Genomic DNA, 15,888 nt, shown 5'->3' with positions numbered 1-15,888 from the left:
TCAGTCATGCAGTCTGTGAAGTGCTTGGGCTAGCCGCTATATGCTGGGAAATCCTTGGGTGTGGTGGCATTGCTCACGTTGTCCTGAGGACATTGGACAGTAGATTTACCACGCAAATAGCCAGTGACATAACACATTGTAAGTGTTCTATAATGCATTATAAAGGACATTATAAAGTATTATACGTATGTACTTCATAGAAAGTGGTATCACTGTATCTGTAGCCTTTTCCATACCCTAGCAGGCCTGTCTATGTACTGTCACGGTTTGGCCATTCATTCATCAGGGAAATACGGCGTTTTTCAAATGCTGTTCCTTTTCCTCACAATTTCTGTCTTGTTCATATGAGCTCATATATATAGTTAGACTGTCTTGTACACATTCCATATAGGATATGATTTACATTTAAAAATATATATATTAAATGTTTTGCATGCACCAATTATTATTTTATTTTTTAAACTGTGATATCCAATTGCTGGTGCAGATAGAACAATCTACATTAAAATGAGGAAGTAGACCAGGAGGTTAACTAGACCTATTGCATAGTTGTGAATATATTTGAAATAATAATCTTGGCGTCCGTGTTACACTTCATTCCACTGCTAGGGATATTTCACAAACCCACGGTGATAACCAACCATATCCACTAATTATACTTATCAAAATACAGCCTATACACTCTGTATTATACTCCATTCCATGGCAAGGGATTATAAAAACCTATTTCTTTAGACATGGTAATACACTTAACCTTGCATACTAGCCCGTCCAACGTATACGCAGAAGAATGCAACATAAACGGTTGTAAGATGTGTTAGTGAGTGAGGAGCCAGTGTGGGGGGCGTATGGTATGTTATGGTGGGGGATCAAATCCTTTGTTCTCTCAGAGGGCATGTGGAACAAAGGCAGTTGGGAACTAATGAATTACATTTAGAATGAGAGAGCTTACAACACCATTTATTTGGTGCCTTTCAGAAATGTCATGAAGTAAAATACACACGTTGTAAAATAGTGTATATTGAAATGGAGAAATGAGTCCTCAGAAAAGAGTGGTTACTAAATCCCAGCGCGTACATTTTACTAGGAGATTAGAGACAGAATGACATAGATATGATTATATCTGTTTATTATTACCATCATCCTCCAATAGTAACATATAGAGAGAGAGACATATCAAACATGTTCAGTAACTGGATTCTAATGGGTCCATTAATTATATGGTACAAGTATAACATACAGTATACAACACATACATATTTATATTTACAAAACCAGAGTGAAATTAGTCATTAAAAAAAGAACTTTTCCAGTCCGTTAATTATCTCTAGGAGAATTCACATTTGACATTTAATTAAAATTATAATCTTTCCAACATAGCAATGTACAACATCAGCGTTACTATACTGTGTGCGTGTGTGTGTGTGTGTGTGTGTGTGTGTGGGGTGTGTGTGTGTGTGTGTGTGTGTGTGTGTGTGTGTGTGTGTGTGTGTGTGTGTGTGTGTGTGTGTAGGTTTGTGCATCTTGTATATGTACAATTCATCCCTCTACATTGCTCACTGTTAGAACATTTAGATGGATGGAAATTGAATGAAATAAAAACAATTTTGATTGAGTACTGAAATCTGCAACAACAATTAAAAACACAAAAGGAGAATCAGTCGGTGGAGAAATATGGATGTGTTTGTTAAGTAGTAGTCTGCCTTGCTGCCACTGCTAGCTGCTTAGAGATTTATCCCCAACTGAATGGTCTGGGTAAAAAGACTCTGCGTCCCAAATGACACCCCATTTAGTCCGGCCGGCCCAGCTGTGTGGAGTCAGTGGACGGGGTGAAATCCCTCCAGTCAGCAGAAAGTGGCGGTGGCTTGCCCTTCCCTTCCATGTCTCCCTCTTCTCTCCTCCATGTTAAAACAGCGACGCTCCTATTCCATATAATGCAAGCATTAACATGTGTTAATAATGCAGCTGGGTTAAGTAGCTGGAGTCATGTGCCCTAGGGGCTGGTAAAACAGATGTATATCCTCTCTGCTGCCTTCTGATGGCTGTCGACCAGGGCTGGGGGGCCTGGGGGGGCTGGGGGGGCGGGGGGTCGGGAAGGTTCCTGTTTGTTTTCGCTAGTAGCTAGACCTCTGGTAAAACAGAAATACACACTTGTACAGTAGTAATACACACACTCACTCCATGTGTACACATAACACATACATACACATAACATGCATGCAAAAATACGCACACACGCCACACACATATGCATGCATACGTGCAAACACACACACCCACACACACATACTTACAAACACACATTGACATACTACATACTTACAAGCGCACTCACTCTCACACACATCACATGATCATATGGGCTGTGAGGGAGAGTCTTTTTGTGGAGCTCATACGCTGAGAGAGAGAGAGAGGAAGAGAGAGAGTGGAAGAGAGAGAGTGGAAGAGAGAAAGAGAGAGCGAGAAAGAGAGCGAGAGAGACTATATGCACAGGGTGGGATTCCCGAGCGGTGATGGAGGGGAGGATGGTGCTGGAGGTAGCATATTCCATACAGAGAGAGAGAGAGAGAGGTAGTAGAAGAGAGAGAGAGAGAGAGAGAGAGAGAGAGAGAAAGAGAGAGAGAGATAGAGAGAGGGGGGAGAAAGAGAGAAGCAGAGAGAAGCAGAGAGAGAGACAGAGAGAAGAGAGGGGGGAGAGAAAAAGAGAAGCAAAGAGAAGCAGAGAGACAGAGAGAAGAGAGAGAGACAGAGAGAGGTAGAGAGAAGGAGAGACATAGAGAGAAAGAAGCAGAGAGAGACAGAGAGAGGTAGAGAGAGAGAGAGACATAGAGAGAAAGAGGGGGAGGGAAAGAGAGAAGCAGAGAGAGACAGAGAGAGAGAGAGGCAGAGCAAGCTGTGTGTGTGGGAGAACGTCTGCCTGTTCATATAGTGTGTGTCTACTCTCATGTTCTGGTAAAGGAAGGTAGGACCCTTTTATCTCTCTTTGTACTGGCTGTGGCTGATACGCACAGGGTTGTCGTTCCTAATGTTGACTGTTTATCCATCTTCTCCTTTATGGACATATTATATTTCATTGTTCTAATATTAATGTATTTGTTTGTGATATTATTCAGTAATTATTTTTGTGAACAAATACTGTCTTTATGTCTGAAGAGAAAAATCCATAGACATTTCAAATGTTTTTGATTGGGCAATATCAATTATATGATTCATAAGATCTCAAGATTCGTCCATAAGATTCTATTATTTATGTTACGAGTTGATTCTCTAAACCTTTTGTGACAACCTGTCTGGCAGGGAGTCACATAGTCCAGTGAGCCATATGAGTTCATTATCTGCCATCAAGTTATTCCATCAATGACTTTTGCAATTTGTCATATGTCAATATGCCATGCATATTGGCTGTGAGGGCTTCAACACATATTCAAAGAGGCATACCCTCAGTCCCAATTTGTTGAAGCATTTTAGAACAAGGTCCCCAAAGGAACCTCCATTCTTCATTGTCTTCCCACGCTTCCATAGCCATGTGGTAGTTAGGAAAATATGCACCGGCACATTTCCATATCAAAGGTGCTATGGCACCAATGGAGCTATTACTGACCATATATTCTCCATAATAATGATTGTGCAGGCTAATATTAGCTGCCGGCAGTGGGTTGGGTGACATCTAAAGGGACAGAACAGAGGAGATGGTATGACAGAGTATGACAGAGTCAACGTGGAGTCATTTTCACATGCTTCACTAGTCTGTGCAGACAGACACCTCTCCTCACCTCGGCAGGGACAGGAAGAGTGACGAGTCTTTGGTTGACGTATACAGATGTAGGATCTTCATTTGAGACAGTTTGCTACAGCAGGAAAATAATCCTGCAGCAACAGAAAATGTTAATTATTATGTGGATTATAATTAATGGGCATTTTTGTAGGGGTTGATACATTTTTCGTCAGGGAAAATTAAGTCTGAAATGTCAACGTTGAAATTACAAACTTCAGAAGCCTTTTTAAAACACAAATACACTACAAGTTTTAAATGTCCTGCATTGCAGAAAAGTTATCCTGCAACAGGGTGATCACATTAAGATCCTACATCTGTACACCAGTATTTCTCAAGTTCTTTTTTACCACGAACCAGCATGCTCTGGTCCCTCTTGTGTCAGGGACCGATAAACTGTGATTTTTTTCTCCTTGACTAAATCAGGGATCAGCCAGCAACATCCCGCGGACTGGCACCGGCCCGTGGACCGGAGGTTGAGAAACACTGCTATACAGTATATTACCATGTGGCTCAGACTTGTGGCCGTATGTATCAAGCGTCTTAGAGTAGACGTACTGATCTAAGAGTATCTCCCTCCTGTCCATCTAATCTTATTCATTGTGATTTAAAAGGTCAAACTTAAATCAGAACTCCTCTGAGACGCTTGATATACGGTCCCTGCTATCTACAATCTAGAATACACTCTTAGAAAAAAAGGTGATATCTACAACCTAAAAGCGTTCTCCGGCTGTCCCCATAGAATAACCCTTTTTGGTTCCAGGTAGAACCCTTTTCACAAAGGGCTGTACATGGAAACCAAAAGGGTTCTACCTGGAACCAAAAATGGTTCTCCAATGGGGAAAGCCGAAGAAACCTTTTGGAACCCTTTTTTCTAAGAGTGTACCTCATGCTGTTTCTTACAGTAGGATAGGAAGCCTTTCATCACGATCCATCTCTGCTTCGTTAACCCCAGGTAGTTAAGCCCAGGTAGTTAACCCCAGGTCGTTAACCCCAGGTTTTCTGTCTGTGCCAGGTGGTGGTCAAGATCTCATTTGACTCTGCATTAAACAATCCTATCATGGGGTAAATGTGAGATTTAACCTATATACTGACTGAGCCTTAGGACGCATCCCAAATGGTGCCCTATTCCATATATACTACATAGAGCTCTGGTCAAAAGTACAGTGCAAAAGTACAGTGCCTTCGGAAAGTATTCAGACCCCTTGACTTTTTCCACATTTTGTTATGTTACAGCCTTATTCTAAAATTGATTAAATTGTTTTTTTCCCTCATCAATCTACACACAATACCCCATAATGACAAAACAAAAACATGTTTTTAGAAATGTTTGCTAATTGTTAAAAAAAAAAATGGAAATATTACATTTAAATAAGTATTCACACCCTTTACTCAGTACTTTGTTGAAGCAGCTTTGGCAGCGATTACAGCCTCGAGTCTTCTTGGGTATGACGCTACAAGCTTGGCACACCTGTATTTGGGGAGTTTCTCTTATTCTTCTCTGCAGATCCTCTCAAGCTCTGTCAGGTAGGATGGGGAGTGTTGCTGCACAGCTATTTTCAGGTCTCTCCAGAGATGTTCGATTAGGTTTAAGTCCGGGCTCTGGCTGGGCCACTCAAGGACATTCAGAGACTTGTTCCAATGCCACTCCTGCGTTGTCTTGGCTGTGTGCTTAGGGTCATTGTCCTTTTGGAAGGTGAACCTTCGCCCCAGTCTGAGGTCCTGGGAGCTCTGGAGAAGGTTTTCATTAAGGATCTCTCTGTACTTTGCTCTGTTCATCTTTGCCTCGATCCTGACTAGTCTCCCAGTCCCTGCCGCTGAAAAACACCCCCACAGCCTGATTCTTCCACCACCGTGCTTCACCGCAGGGATGGTGCCAGGTTTCCTCTAGATGTGACGCTTGGCATTCAGGCCAAAGAGTTCAATCTTGGTTTCATCAGACCAGAGAATATTGTTTCTCATGGTCTGAGAGTCTTTAGGTGCCTTTTGGCAAACTCCAAGCGGGCTGTGCTGCAGAATTTTTTTGGTACCCTTCCCCAGATCTGATCCTCGACACAATCCTGTCTCGGAGCTCTACGGACAACTCTTTCAATCTCATGGCTTGGTTTTTGCTCTGACATGCACTGTCAACTGTGGGACCTTATATAGACAGGTGTGTGCCTTTCCAAATCATGTTCAATCAATTGAATTTACCACTGGTGTACTCCAATCGAGTTGTAGAAACATTTCTAGGATGATCAATGGAAACAGGATGCACCTGAGCTCAATTTTGAGTCTAATAGCAAAGGGTCTGAATACTTATGTAAATAAGGTATTTCTGTTTTTAAGTTTTTATAAATTTGCTAAAGTTTCCAAACCTCTGTTTTTCATTATGGGGTATTGTGTGTCCATTTTAGAATAAGGCTGTAATGTAACAAAATGTGGGAAAAGTCAAGGCGTCTAAATAGTTCCCGAAGGCACTGTATGTAGGGAATAGGGTGTAATTTGGGAAGCACACTTAGACATCTCAGTATCAGATACTGAATATCCGGAAAAGCGTATAGGTTGAGGTCAAATAATTACTAATTTGTCACATACTTAGTAAACAACTAGTGTAGACTAACAGTGAAATGCTTACTTACAAGCCCTTCCCAACAATGCAGAAAAAATGATAACACAAGGAATAAATACACAATGAGTAACGTTAACTTGGCTATATACACGTGGTACCAGTGCTGAGTGGATGTGCAGGGGTACGAGGTAATTGAGGTAGATACAGTATGTACATATGAGTTCAGGTGAAGTCACCGAAAATTGGGGAATTGGTTTGAAAGAAATAATAGTAACACTAAACACTTCTGAAATTCTTCAAATGTCTTTCTTGGTGTGTAGCTGACAGTTTTGACAACATTGTACAGTACATACGCTGTGGAGTATCAGTGAAGCAGCTTCCTCCTCAGTGACCATGTTAATCTAGAATGGTAATGCAGCAGTCTCCTCCTCAGTGACCATGTTAATCTAGAATGGTAATGCAGCGCAGCGGTCTCCTCTTCAGTGACCATGTTAATCTAGAATGGTAATGCAGCAGTCTCCTCCTCAGTGACCATGTTAATCTAGAATGGTAATGCAGCAGTCTCCTCCTCAGTGACCATGTTAATCTAGAATGGAGTACAGCAGTCTCCTCCTCAGTGACCACGTTAATCTAGAATGGTAGTGCAGCAGGCTCCTCCTCAGTGACCATGTTAATCTAGAATGGTAATGCAGCAGTCTCCTCCTCAGTGACCACGTTAATCTAGAATGGTAATGCAGCAGTCTCCTCCTCCGTGACCATGTTAATCTAGAATGGTAATGCAGCGAGTCTCCTCCTCAGTGACCATGTTAATCGAAATGGTAGTGCAGCAGTCTCCTCCTCAGTGACCATGTTAATCTAGAATGGTAGTGCAGCAGTCTCCTCCTCAGTGACCATGTTAATCTAGAATGGTAATGCAGCAGTCTCCTCCTCAGTGACCATGTTGTCTAGAATGGTAGTGCAGCGTCCCTCCTCAGTGACCATGTTAATCTAGAATGGTAATGCAGCAGTCTCCTCCTCAGTGACCATGTTAATCTAGAATGGTAGTGCAGCAGTCTCCTCCTCAGTGACCATGTTAATCTAGAATGGTAGTGCAGCAGTCTCCTCCCTCAGTGACCATGTTAATCTAGAATGGTAATGCAGCAGTCTCCTCCTCAGTGACCATGTTAATCTAGAATGGTAGTGCAGCAGTCTCCTCCTCAGTGACCATGTTAATCTAGAATGGTAGTGCAGCAGTCTCCTCCTGATGACCATGTTAATCTAGAATGGTAATGCAGCAGTTCCCTCCTAGTGACCATGTTAATCTAGAATGGTAATGCAGCAGTCTCCTCCTCAGTGACATGTTAATCTAGAATGGTAGTGCAGCAGTCTCCTCCTCAGTGACCATGTTAATCTAGAATGGTAATGCAGCAGTCCCTCCTCAGTGACCATGTTAATCTAGAATGGTAATGCAGCAGTCTCCTCTTCAGTGACCATGTTAATCTAGAATGGTAGTGCAGCAGGCTCCTCCTGAGTGACCATGTTAATCTAGAATGGTAGTCCAGCAGTTTCCTCCTGGAACAGTAGAACAGTAGTAGTTGATCCTTATCTGACCTCCCACCAGTCCACTTCTCCATGGGAACGGCTCCCACAACATAGTTCCCAGTCCACCTCTCAGCTAGCACTGAAGGAAGGTGGAAGGATACGGAAGGAGACATTAGACCCTACATCCCCCTCTCAGCTAACACTGCAGGGGAGGTGGAAGGATACGGAAGGAGAAGTTAGACCCTACGTCCCCTATGGCCTAGAGAGCATGAGCCACCCGCTGAAAGTAACTAAGCAACTGGAGACTGCAGGGAACTAACTGCGACAGACGTGTCTGCCACATCTGCCATTCTAGGGCTTTCAGATTTAGTTTCCTATTGGAAAATGACTGGGGTTTTAACTCTGAATGGTGTAGCATGGTGTAGTCTATCAATATACACTTTGTGACTCCCCAAGCACAGTCTGTCTAGTACAGGAATGTGTTCTAAAATGACTTAAAGGGTGAGTGGTGAACTATTAGGAGGTAGAGGAACAAAACTGCTCTGAGGATAATAAAATACAGCTCACCCTCTCCTGCCTGCTTCAATATGCTGTCTGTGTCATACCGTGATACCTTGTTCAAACACGCTGGAAGTATAAGTAAGACTTCTAAAAGTGAACCCATTGTCATGTTTAAAGGCAAGGTCAGGAGTGGGTCTGCTGTAGAACGGCCTTAGGATGCGTCCCAAATGGCAACCTATTCCCTACATCATCCGTTGAGCTTCAGTAGTGTACTAAATAGGGAATAGGGTTCCACTTAGGACGTAGTCTTTGTAAAAACTGATCTGGGGCCTGCTGTACTGTCATCCTCAGGGACTTTCTCACGGAATCCTTTAATGTGCTCCTTTTCAGACATGCTCTTCTCTTTGTGATTCAGTAACCTTGGTACTGCAGTCATGTTGGTTTGCTGCCCGAGGACATGCTTGTTTCCGCTGCCACGTATAGATAGGAAATTAAACAAGAAACAATTACCCTGGCTTGTTTTCTCTATGTACACACACTAACAAATAAACAGGAGATTGGCTGGGGGACTGAGGCTATAAGAATGTGATGCATTTGACACCTACAGGCCTTGTTCCATATTTTGAGAGGGGTATCTTTTCAATGAGATGACAAGCTTTCTGCCGGAATCTGTCCTAAATGGATTTCACACTCAAGTCCTCTCAACAGGGGATTTGCTGCTGCCGGGCAAGTGAGAAAAATTCTGCCACAAAATGTCAGCGATTTCCATGCCGCCATTTGAGCCGTCTCCTATGTGGTGGGGTGGTACCAGTCAGTTTATTTATATTAGACCTGTTATGTATCACACCATACTAGTATTTAAAGAAACCAAAAGACATTCATGTTTTAGTATGAAGAAAACATTTGGGTTGTGAACCCCAAATCTGTCCTTTTTTTACACCGCTAAGTTATTAGCTCGAAATTTAATCCACCTGGCCTTCTGCTTATCTTCTTCTTATTCCCCTTAGCTTACTTCTTACTCCCCCAGAGAGAGAGAGAGAGAGAGAGAGAGAGAGAGAGAGAGAGAGAGAGAGAGAGAGAGAGGAGAGAGAGAAGAGGAGAGAGAGAGGGGGAGAGAAGCAGAGAGAAGCAGAGAGAGAGAGAGGGGGAGAGAAAGAGAGAAGCAGAGAGAGACAGAGAGGTAGAGAGAGAGAGAGACATAGAGAGGGGGGAGAGAAAGAGAGACGCAGAGAGAGAGAGAGAGGGAAAGAGAGAAAGAGATAGTGCTTTAATTCCTCGCTGAGGATGGCAGGTATGTTAACGGAAGATAAAAAGAGACATTAATTGAGTGACAGAGCTCGCTATGGGTTTTATCTACAGGAGTTGGTGTGTGGCTGCTTTAGGAAGCTTAAGAAACACACACACTCACGTACACATCCCTTTCTCTGTTCTCCTTGCTCATTTTCTCCTTATTAAGTGAAGTGTATTCACTATGTAAATCCTGGCAGATAGAAGTCATATAGCGTAACATACAAGATAAGCGTCAACCACATTTGCAAGAAACACTTACTGTAAAAATCTTTACCGCAAATCCATAGACATGCTCACACCTGACCACTGAAAGCATATGCAATAGAGGTAGACAAAAAAATCTGTTTTTTTTGCACTCATTTCAAATGTTATACTCAAACTACAAGGAAGCATGTTTCATATCGAATGCCTTGTAGTTTCACAGTATTTATCTGACAGTGTAAGGAAAAGACATAGCTGCAACACATAGCTACTGTGTAAAACCAGACGAACCATCACAGGTGCTCAGTGTCCACACAGCTATATCCTTTCATTAGTGGAGCACACAGAGACAGAAGCCATTTTGACCCGGGAGCTTTGGTACGTTTCTATTTCAATCCATGTCTTAGACTGCCCTAATTCTGGATCCTCCTTCTTTAATAAAGCGTGTTATGTGTGTTCTTCTCTGTTGTGTATTTTCAGGTTAGGGTGTTCTATGTAAAATCATTGTTTGTCCAGCAGCATATGGTTTGACAGACAATGAGGGAACATTGAGAATAGACGGAGATTGAATTTAACTCCAACTGTCATTACTGTCACATTTAATCAGGTGAAGGGAAACAGACACTATACAGGATTTGTCTGGCTGTCATTACATAGGACTTTATAAATAAGTCGTTGCTACTGAGAGTAATGCCTGTTTTGCGTGAATCCATGTTTGGAAAGTTGTGAGAAGCGATAGCTAGCTAGCGGCGAACTATTGGCCCAAAATGCTTAACCGGAAGTCAGACCCGCCTATATTTCAGTGAATAATGAGGTGAATACAGCTTGTGAATTATGTCTATAATTCCTTCAATACACCTTGTTTATATTTCCTTATTGAATCCAAGTTCAACAATTAATATTTATCTAATACCTGTACTTTATATGTGATACATTTAATTGTAAATATGTAGCAATTCCCTAGCTGATTATGAACTGGTTATTAACATAATCTAGGACAGTAGAAAGGGGAGAATGGACCTCCCATGTAAATTTGTGAAACATTTCAAATGATAAAACATATTACTCCTTGAGGGAGTTGAGCCATGTTTACTATACTATACCACACTATACTATACTATGCTATACTATACTATACTATACTACACTACACTATACTATACTATGCTATACTATACTATACTATACTACACAACACTATACTATATATACTATACTATACTATACTATACTATACTATACTACACTACACTACACTACACTACACTACACTACACTACACTACACTATACTATACTATACTATACTACAGGGTTTCCCATACCCTGTCCTGGGGCCCTCCCTGGGGGTGCACATTGTCGTTTCCCCCCCAGCACTACACAGCTGATTCAAATAATCAAAGCTTGATGATGAGTTGGTTATTTGAATCAGCTGTGTAGTGCCTGGGCAAAACCGACAATGTGCACCCAAGGGTGCCCCAGTACCGAGTTTGGGAAACCATGCTATACTACACTATACTACACTATACCACACTATACTATACCACACTATACCACACTATACTATACTAGACAACACTATACTACAGTATACTACTATAGTATACTATACTATATGTCCTATGGACCTATTGAACCACAGAGCCAATCATCTACTACACATATTAATGAGAGGGAGATCATTCAAACTCCATTTTGTTAGCTTTCATCCTTTAATCAATGAGTCAACTAATAAACAATCACGCCCCAACAAGCCTGGACTAGATTGGTCCAAGCAGCAGCAGTAGCAGCAGCAGAGGACTATTTCACCCCAATCAATGGCCATAATCATAGGACTTACGTCTGATAGAGAGCAGTCTGTGAACGCATGATTAATGACCCTATTATCAGCCAGGCAGCGTAGCCAGGCCTGTCTACTGCCTGCCTGCCTGCCTGTCTGCCTGCCTGCCTGCCTGCCTGGGAGAGGAGAGGCACTGAGAGGCCTCACTGTGTCCTCACCTCCCTCCACTGTCTAAAAGAGAGGAAGGGTAGACTGTGTCCTCACCTCCCTCCACTGTCTAAAAGAGAGGTAAAAGAGAGGAAGGTAGACTTGTGTCCTTCACCTCCCCTCCACTGTCTAAAAGAGGAGGTAGACTGTGTCCTTCACCTCCCTCCACTGTCTAAAAGAGAGGAAGGGTAGACTGTGTCCTCACTCCCTCCACTGTCTAAAAGAGAGGAAGGGTAGACTGTGTCCTCACCTCCTCCACTGTCTAAAAGAGAGGAGGGTAGGACTGTGTCCTCACCTCCCTCCACTGTCTAAAAGAGAGAAGGGTAGACTGTGTCCTCACCTCCCTCCACTGTCTAAAAGAGAGGAAGGGTAGACTGTGTCCTCACCTCCCTCCACTGTCTAAAAGAGAGGAAGGTAGACTGTGTCCTCACCTCCCTCCACTGTCTAAAAGAGAGGGAAGGGTAGACTGTGTCCTCACCTCCCTCCACTGTCTAAAAGAGAGAAGGGTAGACTGTGTCCTCACCCCCTCCACTGTCTAAAAGAGAGGAAGGGTAGACTGTGTCCTCACCTCCCTCCACTGTCTAAAAGAGAGGAAGGGTAGACTGTGTCCTCACCTCCCTCCACTGTCTAAAAGAGAGGAAGGGAGACTGTGTCCTCACCTCCCCACTGTCTAAAAGAGAGGAAGGGTAGACTGTGTCCTCACCTCCCTCCACTGTCTAAAGAGAGGAAGGGTAGACTGTGTCCTCACCTCCCTCCACTGTCTAAAAGAGAGGAAGGGTAGACTGTGTCCCACCTCCCTCCACTGTCTAAAAGAGAGGAAGGGTAGACTGTGTCCTCACACTCCCTCCACTGTCTAAAAGAGAGGAAGGGTAGACTGTGTCCTCACCTCCCTCCACTGTCTAAAAGAGAGAAGGGTAGACTTGTGTCCTCACCTCCCTCCACTGTCTAAAAGAGAGGACGGGTAGACTGTGTCCTCACCTCCCTCCACTGTCTAAAAGAGAGGAAGGGTAGACTGTGTCCTCACCTCCCTCCACTGTCTAAAAGAGAGGAAGGGTAGACTGGTCCTCACCTCCTCCACTGTCTAAAAGGAGGACGGTAGACTGCTGCTTTAGAACAATACAACTAGATATGTTAGATCAGTATTGACTGTTTTCTAGTCTCAGTTTGATTAATACTGATACGTAAGAGGTTGAGTACAATGAATACATTCAGGTTTCAGGTTTAAGTGTCTGTCTGTCGTCTGGTCTCCTGTCTGCCTGTCTGCCTGTCTGCCTGCCTGCCTGTGTGTGTGTGTGTGTGTGTGTGTGTGTGTGTGTGTGTGTGTGTGTGTGTGTGTGTGTGTGTGTGTGTGTGTGTGTGTGTGTGGTGGTGTGTGGTGGGTTGTGTGGTGTGTGTGTGTGTGTGTGTTCGTGTGTGTGCGTGCGTGCGTGTGCCGTTGCGTCGCGTGCCGTGCGCGGTGCGTGCGTGCGTGGTGCGTGCTGCGTGCGTCGTGCGTGCGTGCGGTGCGTGCGTGCGGCGTGCGTGCGTTGCGTGCGTGCGTGGCGTGGTGCGTGGCGTGGCGTGCTGTGCGTGCGTGCGTGCGTGCGTGCGTGCGTGCGTAAGTGCGTGCGTAAGTGCGTGCGTGCGTGCGTGCGTGCGTAAGTGCGTAAGTGTACTGTACGTGTACATGAGTGCGTGTGTGTTTGTTAAATGGTTCTATGTACTGTATATCACAGTGATGCCTTCACACAACAGAACCGAGATGTTTATGCACATGACAAAAATATCTGTCTTCTTCTTTTTACAGGCTGCAGGGCTTTCATCACCACTGAATGGTATGCTGTCCTGATGTCTCTCTCAAAACCAGGAGGACTGACGTGGCGTCAGAGGTTTGTCATCTTTCTAACATCTCTGCTGTTCTCACTATAGAACTCTATGTCTATGGCTATTAGGGATCTGTATGAATTTGCATTAAAAGTGAGGTGACTTCTTTCCCTTACTAATGAGAACGCATAGCAAGTCAATCCTACAGTAAATTACCCTCTATGCCTTCTGCTTCATGAAATGTATGGTAGTAATTTATTATGTCTATGGGTTTGGAATTTAAGCAAAATGTAGCAGCTAAATAAAAGGTTCCAGAATACATCCTTTTTTCATACAAATGTATTCAGAGATATTGTTGCAGAGAAGTGTGTATCATTCGTTATGAATTTTTCATCACAATAGTAATTATTTAAATTCATTACATTTTGCTATAAAACTTGCTATAAAGAGCTACTTCATCATACCTACATTTCAAAGCAAAATATATATATTTTAAAGACAAACCTACTTGAATCAATGTAAAGAACCAGATTGATTGCTGCGTACTAATGAACCGACCCTTTGGTTTTTACTGTAATGTATGTGAGAAGAAGATCAAAAGTGACAATAATTTGATGCCAATCAAGTCAAGGTCATTTCCCTTCCACTGTTATCTACTGCATTTATTTCAGCCTTTCCTTTTTAAACTGGAGTCGCTTAACACGACTGATGACCGACACAACAACCTATAGAAAAACATTTATTGGAAATAAAATATCCTCTCTCCCAAACAGCACTGTGTGCTGGTGAAGTGTACTACAGCTAAAACTAATTTGTAGTCGAAATAGAAGGATGGAGTCAAATTCAAAATACTAAAATGGAGATAGATGTATTCTGTACCATTAAAATGTACATAGAATGATCCTATACAGTTAAAATGTAGATAGATGTATCCTGTACCGTTAAAATGTAGATAGAATGTATCTGGTACCATTACAATGTAGATAGATGTATCCTATACCATTAAAATGTAGATAGATGTATCCTTACCATTAAAATGTGATAGATGTATCCTATACCATTAAATGTAGATAGATGTATCCTATACCATTAAAATGTAGATAGATGTATCCTATACCATTACAATGTAGATAGATGTATCCTGTACCATTACAATGTAGATAGATGTATCCTATACCATTACAAATGTAGATAGATGTATATGTACCATTACAGTGTATGTAGATGTATCCTATACCATTACATTGTAGATAGATGTATCTATACATTACAATGTAGATAGTGTATCCTGTACCATTACAATGTAGATAGATGTATCCTGTACCATTACAATGTAGATAGATGTATCCTATACCATTACAATGTAGATAGATGTATCCTGTACCATTACAATGTAGATAGATGTATCCTGTACCATTAACATGTAGATAGATGTATCCTATACCATTAACAAGTAGATAGATGTATTCTGTACCATTAAATGTACATAATGATCTATACAGTTAAAATGTAGATAGATGTATCCTGTACCGATATAAATGAGATAGATGTATTCTGTATACCATTAAATGGAGATAAGAGAGGTGTAGATTGTCATCAGTTAAAATTGGTACATAGAAATGGAGTCTAGATTACAGTTTAAAAATAAGTGAGAGATGGATTCCTGTTACCTGTTAAAGGTAGATAGATGTATCAGATACCATTATTGGCATGATTAAGATAGGATATAGCTATATAATACATTGGGACTATAATGTTAGACTGTAATCCTAATACCATTACAATGTAGATAGATGTATCCTGTACCATTACAATGTAGATAGATGTATCCTATACCATTAAAATGTAGATAGATGTATCCTATACCATTAAAATGTAGATAGACATATCCATTTTCTACTTTTTCCCACAGACAAAGTTATACTTCTGTCAAAGGGGAGAAACAATATTCAAGATCATATCCTACAGAAACATATTTCATGATAACAACTTCACATCATTATGAGTAGACATTAGTAGGCCTATGTTCAAATCACTATTGTGAGAAGGCTTGACTGGTATAGGGATCAATTACAAGTGGCCAATAATAGACTGCGGATGGGCTTATGAAAATGTCTTTCATCTTCAGCCCCTGCCTCCCTGTCTCTCCACTGTAGCTCGGCGGGTAATGGCGCTGGTCGTGTGTTCATTGTGTGGACTTGTTAGAGTAGAGTAGAAGGGTAGGCCTGCCAATCTGCCCATTCAGCAGCACCACTCTGCATTT

General features: G+C 42.2%; 1 long non-coding RNA gene across 1 annotated transcript in view; it reads left to right on the top strand.

The window, feature by feature from the left end:
* LOC139027943 (uncharacterized) overlaps window positions 1-15,888 on the top strand; it is a 30,936-nt gene that overhangs the window by 4,810 nt on the left and 10,238 nt on the right. The window contains exon 2 of the long non-coding RNA XR_011480082.1: window positions 13,609-13,690. This is a non-coding gene — a long non-coding RNA (uncharacterized lncRNA). The remainder of the gene's footprint in view (window positions 1-13,608; window positions 13,691-15,888) is intronic.

Source organism: Salvelinus sp. IW2-2015, linkage group LG6.2, assembly GCF_002910315.2.
Source record: "Salvelinus sp. IW2-2015 linkage group LG6.2, ASM291031v2, whole genome shotgun sequence".
In the NCBI taxonomy this organism is placed as follows: Eukaryota; Metazoa; Chordata; class Actinopteri; order Salmoniformes; family Salmonidae; genus Salvelinus; species Salvelinus sp. IW2-2015.
This window is presented reverse-complemented; position numbering and strand designations above follow the sequence as displayed.